We start from the raw sequence: 5,835 nt of genomic DNA, 5'->3' as shown, positions 1-5,835 counted from the left end.
ATTAAATTCAATATTTCTTCTGTTACCCAAGGATTTCTACTAGCCCTCGTCTTTTTACCTACTTGATCCTCTGCTGCCTTCACTACTTCATCCCTCAAAGCTACCCATTCTTCGTCTACTGTATTTATTTCCCCCATTCCTGTCAATTGCTCCCTTATGCTCTCCCTGAATCTCTGTACAACCTCTGGTTCTTTTAGTTTATCCAGCTCCCATCTCCTTAAATTCCCACCTTTTTGCAGTTTCTTCAGTTTTAATCTACAGGTCATAACCAATAGATTGTGGTCAGAGTCAACATCTGCCCCTGGAAATGTCTTACAATTTAAAACCTGGTTCCTAAATCTCTGTCTTACCATTATATAATCTATCTGATACCTTTTAGTATCTCCAGGGTTCTTCCATGTATACAACCTTCTTTCATGATTCTTAAACCAAGTGTTAGTTATGATTAAGTTGTGCTATTCTACCAGGCGGCTTCCTCTTTCATTTCTTAGCCCCAATCCATATTCACCTACTATGTTTCCTTCTCTCCCTTTTCCTACACTCGAATTCCAGTCACCCACGACTATTAAATTTTCGTCTCCCTTCACTACCTGAATAATTTCTTTTATTTCATCATACATTTCTTCAATTTCTTCGCCATCTGCAGAGCTAGTTGGCATATAAACTTGTACTACTGTAGTAGGTGTGGGCTTCGTATCTATCTTGGCCACAATAATGCGTTCACTATGCTGTTTGTAGTAGCTTACTCGCATTCCTATTTTCCTATTCATTATTAAACCTACTCCTGCATTACCCCTATTTGATTTTGTGTTTATAACCCTGTAGTCACCTGACCATAAGTCTTGTTCCTCCTGCCACCGAACTTCACTAATTCCCACTACATCTAACTTTAACCTATCCATTTCCCTTTTTAAATTTTCTAACCTACCTGCCCGATTAAGGGATCTGACATTCCACGCTCCGATCCGTAGAACGCCAGTTTCCTTTCTCCTGATAACGACATCCTCTTGAGTAGTCCCCGCCCGGAGATCCGAATGGGGGACTATTTTACCTCCGGAATAGTTTACCAAAGAGGACGCGATCATCATGTAATCATACAGTAAAGCTGCATGCCCTTGGGAAAAATTACGGCTGTAGTTTCCCCTTGCTTTCAGCCGTTCGCAGTACCAGCACAGCAAGGCCGTTTTGGTTATTGTTACAAGGCCAGATCAGTCAATCATCCAGACTGTTGCCCTTGCAACTACTGGAAAGGCTGCTGCCCCTCTTCAGGAACCACACGTTTGTCTGGCCTCTCAACAGATACCCCTCCGTTGTGGTTGCACCTACGGTACGGCTATCTGTATCGCTGAGGCACGCAAGCCTCCCCACCAACGGCAAGGTCCATGGTTCATGGGGGGCGGGTTGTTAGGTTTAAGTAGTTCTAAGTTCTAGGGGACTGATGACCTCAGAAGTTAAGTCCCATAGTGCTCAGAGCCATTTGAACCATTTTTGATGCTGAAATGATAAGCACGAATATTATGCCGTACAAGAAACAATAATACATTAACCATTTGAATAAATATCAAGGAAATAAAAGGCGTTTTATACATAAGAATATTTTCTTATTCATTCACAAAAACTCAAATTTATCGAGCACATTGGCTGAAGAACAGGAACCTGAAGTTTGCTCTTGAATTTATTCAAATTTCCATTTTAAGGTTCGCTCTACTTCCATGATTTCTCTTTGTCTTTCTATTAATAACATTTTTGTATTGTATTCTTCTGGTATTAAACACTCTTTTAATGAGTGAAGAATGAACCTCGTCTGCTTTATTCACCAACTCTCGGTTCTTCACTATAACCGCATGTTCTCTCCCTTTTTTGCTGGGCGCGTCTTCTGATAAGCTCCGACAGGAGAATGCAGGCCGAGGTTCATGACTATGGGATAAAATTCCACCATCAGCCATTTCATTGCTACCTCCAAAGCAGTTAGCATCATCGAAGTTGTTTGAAAGTATCACATTATCTTCAGATGTGTCATTGTTAACTCCAGCTATTCCCCTCGAAAACTTGTGGGATCATATCAACAACCATTTGGCTTATATCGTCGATCTTCGTCTCACCTACTCTACTGCCGGTTTGAAATTATTCTCGATTACATTTAGCTATCATTTTCTTTGCTTTCGCTTTCATGACCTACCAAATTACATTAAGCTGCTCTTGTGATCTTTGTGTAAGAGCTTCTGCGTTGTATGCAACGTGTATTTTTTCCCAAGCATCCTTTTTCTTCCTTGTTCCAACTCTGTCCCTTATGCAAGCAGTTAATGCGTTTGGCATCCATTGACGGAGTTTGTTGTATGTCCTCCTGAGGGACATCGTGCCACGTAAATCAATGTAATTACTTTTCTACTACGGATGTAAAAGTGGTTATCATCAGTTGGAAGTACGAGGATGCACTGAAAAATAATGCCTCTGAATTTTTTGTGTGAAAGGTCTTAAAGCCTGTTAACTAAAACGAACGTTATTAACATTCTACTACATTATTCTTCATGTTTACTTGTTTCTTCTCAACATAATCACCCAACGGCGAACACATTTCTCCCAATCAGAGGCAGTTTTGTAGATACCGTCACTATAGAACGTTTGACTTTGTTGACGGAGCCACAGCCTCACCTCTGCTTGCACCAATTCATCACTCTCTACATATACATCTACATTTATACTCCGCAAGCCACCCAACGGTGAGTGGCGGAGGGCACTTTACGTGCCACTGTCATTACCTCCCTTTCCTGTTCCAGTCGCGTATGGTTCGCGGGAAGAACGACTGCCGGAAAGCCTTCGTGAGCGCTCGAATCTCTCTAATTTTACATGCGTGATCTCCTCGGGAGGTATAAGTAGGGGGAAGCAGTATATTCGATACCTCATCCAGAAACGCACCCTCTCGAAACCTGGACAGCAAGCTACATCGCGATGCAGAGCGGCTCTCTTGCAGAGTCTGCCACTTGAGTTTGCTAAACATCTCTGTAACGGTATCACGCTTACCAAATAACCCTGTAACGAAACGTGCCGCTCTTCTTTGGATCTTGTCTATCTCCTTTGGCAACCCGACCTGGTACGGATCCCATACTGATGAGCAATACCCAAGTATAGTTCGAGCGAGTGTTTTGTAAGCCACCTCCTTTGTTGATGGACTACGTTTTCTAAGGGCTCTCCCAATGAACCTCAACCAGGCACCCGCCTAACCAACAATTAATTTTATGTGATCATTCCACTTCAAATCGTTCGGTACGCATACTACCAGATATTTTACAGAAGTAACTGCTACCAGTGTTTGTTCCGCTATCATATAATCATACAATAAAGGATTCTTCTTTCTATATATTCGCAATACATTAGATTTGTCTATGTTAAGGGTCAGTTGCCACTCCCTGCACCAAGTGCCTATCCGCTGCAAATCTTCCTGCATTTCGCTGCAATTTTCTAATGCTGCAACTTCTCTGTATACCACAGCTTCATCTGCGAAAAGCCGCATGGAACTTCCGACACTATCTACTAGGTCATTTGTGTATATTGTGAAAAGCAATGGTCCCATAACACTCCCCTGTGGCACGCCAGAGGTTACTTTAAAGTCTGTAGACGTCTCTCCATTGAGAACAACATGCTGTGCTCTGATTGCTGAAAACTCTCCAATCCAGCCACACAGCTGGTCTGATATTACGTAGGCTCTTGCTTTTTTTTATCAGGTGACAGTGCGGAACTGAATCCAACGAATTCTGGACGTCAAGGAAAATTGCATCTACCTGGGAGCCTGTATCTAATATTTTCTGGGTCTCATGAACAAATAAAGCGAGTTGGGTCTCACACGATCGCTGTTTCCGGAATCCATGTTGGTTCCTACAGAGTAGATTATGGGATTCCAGAAATAGCACGAATCGCGAGCAAAAAACATCTTCTAAAATTTTACAACAGATCGATGTCAGAGATATAGGCCTATAGTTTTGTGCATCTGCTAGACGACCTTTCTCGAAAACTGGAACTACCTGTACTCTTTTCCAATCAAAGTGAGGTCCTCGAAGGTGTTCTTTAAGTTTTGGGAACAGATTAAAATCGGATGGGGCCAAGTCGGGACTGTGTGGAGGACGATCGAAGACAGTAAGCGCAAGGCGTCGTATTGCTAGATATGTCGCAGCGCTCGTTTGTGTTCTAGCATTGCATTGCTGACGGAGAGGGTGCTCTATATATCAGGACGAATTCTTCGAAATCGAAACTCGATTACAGCGTGCTGTTTCTCGCACACCGACATTGTTACGCTGCAGACCGCCTGTTATGCGCTATCACTCCTCTAGGGGCAGAGGGCTACAAGATGCAGTCATGAAGTATAGAGATGTAAAACGTTAGTAACGTTTGTTTTATTTAAAAAAACTCTAAGAGTTTTCACATAAAAAATTCGGAGGCATTACTTTTCAGCACGCTCTCGTAGTATACTGTGTTAGTTGTAGTGTTAGGCAAGGGCAGATTCTTGTGAAAATCCATATATATGGCTTCTTTAACCATGCTGTATCGGCTTTCCTTCGTAGGTTTATTCTTCCTCTTATAAAACGTGGTGGCTTGTAATGTGTGAAAATTGTTTCGAGTTTTCAAATTCTTCTATTGAGACTAAGCACCTTTTTATTTTTTCTAGTTCACTGCACTTTTTAGATATGTCTCTGCGTGGTTTATGAGACGCCTTAATTTTGGGTAAACCTCTTTAAATAAAACGAGCGTTTTGCCTATGTCAAGTTCCTGAGGGAGGTGTACTTCAGTTGCATCATTTAACTTATAACGACTACTTCTATTCAGAAAGGAAGCGATATACTGTTTAACCACTTGATTTCCAGTGCTTGTTCCCGTTATTTCCTCTGTTATAAATAGGGGCATTCCCGGTTGTTCGGAGAATAAAAGTGATGTGACTAAATATTGGATCTTATTTTTTAACACGCCGTGCACTGCCATAAAGGTCTTACGACAAACTCTGGCTTCTTTCACTCCCTCCCCTATTTATCCTCAAACTCTGTACTTGGAGGCTGTACTCTTAAATCTTTACTTCACAGTCACCTTTCATAGACAATCTGCGCTGTGTTGGAAGTACAGAAATAAAGCCACATAGATAAGGATGCTGCAAATTTACCGATTCCTGTAAGTTGAATTCTTTTAAAATACTTCGTCTTGTCTCTTCAGATACGTTTTCAAAACATTGTAACGTACAAAGCAGTTTTCTCGCTTCTCATGAGACATCAGTTAATCCTTCTGTTTACCTGACATAAGTGACCATTTTTTTCCTTTTTTTTCTATTCCTCGTTATGTGATGACCTCCTTCCATACTTTCACTACAGGCGCCAGTCAGTGGCTCACCTTCCATACCAGTTTTTTCACAAAATTCCCGAAACGTTAGTGCGTTAATAAGGACCTGCACACAAAGCTTAGTGTGGCAACTGTGCACAGAATATATACAATGTTTGACCACAACTCTTTGTCAGGGCTGCAACCTATATCAATATTTACTTTAAAGACCGGCACTTAATGTATGAAGCATTTTTTTCCTGTGTTTGATATGGACTGAGCTCTGTCTTTCCTTGTACAGTTTTTTTTCAAAGCTCATTGGCAGTATGACTGACCTTGTTTTACCCACTTACTATCGTAGAAAATAGTAAAATACTGCGTCTATTCAGTTAAAATGCCCTTAGCTCTTTCATTTTATGGACCCTTCAATAATTGTAAGATGGTCTAGACAAGATACACTATGTGATCAAAAGTATCCGGACACCTGGCTGAAAATGACTTACAAGTTCGTGGCGCCCTCCGTCGGTAATGCTGGAA

Source organism: Schistocerca serialis, chromosome 3, assembly GCF_023864345.2.
Source record: "Schistocerca serialis cubense isolate TAMUIC-IGC-003099 chromosome 3, iqSchSeri2.2, whole genome shotgun sequence".
In the NCBI taxonomy this organism is placed as follows: domain Eukaryota; kingdom Metazoa; phylum Arthropoda; class Insecta; order Orthoptera; family Acrididae; genus Schistocerca; species Schistocerca serialis.
Note: the sequence above shows the minus strand (reverse complement) of the source record.